This window comes from Triticum urartu, chromosome 7 (assembly GCF_003073215.2).
Source record: "Triticum urartu cultivar G1812 chromosome 7, Tu2.1, whole genome shotgun sequence".
NCBI lineage: Eukaryota > Viridiplantae > Streptophyta > Magnoliopsida > Poales > Poaceae > Triticum > Triticum urartu.
In genome coordinates this window covers 683,039,713-683,040,490 of record NC_053028.1, presented here as the reverse complement: position 1 = coordinate 683,040,490, position 778 = coordinate 683,039,713, and the positions used below count along the sequence as shown (strand labels likewise).

The 778-nt window shown below is 37.0% G+C and overlaps 1 non-coding gene across 1 annotated transcript; it reads right to left on the bottom strand.

The window, feature by feature from the left end:
• Positions 1 to 583: 583 nt before the first annotated feature.
• Positions 584 to 778, bottom strand: LOC125526230. Its single transcript, XR_007291639.1, has one exon. It is a non-coding gene; the product is annotated as a U2 spliceosomal RNA (small nuclear RNA).

The window sequence follows — 778 nt, the reverse complement described above, 5'->3', positions numbered from 1 at the left end:
GTTATGTACAGAATGATGTTGTTGTAAGGTATCTGGTTGTTTGTGGATTGATGAAGCCTTTTCCCACGTGATTTATTAAATATTTGTGCGCATCAATTCAATCCTTCAGTCAAATGGTTAATACCACTTCCCTATGTTTTTTCTCCTTTCAATCAACATCTGCTTTGGTCCTAGCTACAAGATATATTATGCTATAAACTATCAAACAACAACCCCACTATTTCTTGGGATATAAATGATACATTTACCAAAATGTCGGCTCTTAGTGTTTGTCTAGTTATTTCAAATTTTTGAATGCGTTGAACCATCTTTAATGGCGGTAGACTAATATTAGCTGGCAAACTACCACATGATGGGCTTGAGATTTCAGTGACTTTGTCTCGGCTGACTTAGGTGAGCTAGCTCATTGGTCAGGTGACATAACGTCAGTCAATCTGAGCCCCTCATGATGAATACAGGCTACCTTGTTTTCTTTCTATGTGGGAAGACAACTACAAAGTTATGTAAAATAATTTGGATTTAGCCTCAAAAAAGAAAATTGGTTTTGATTTAGTTAAGAAAAAAATTATTTGACTTGGTTTGGTTGGGGTGCGCCAATCAAGGGCTATAGTGCAACACCCATGTGACACTCAGGGCTCGGTAGCAAGCCACTATAACGAGCCCTCTCCACAAAAAAATTAACTTAACATCTCATGAATCCGTAGATCCATGTATCAGATATTAAATTGATAAGAACAGATACTACACTTGATCTTAGACAAGAGGTCGAGAAAGATAT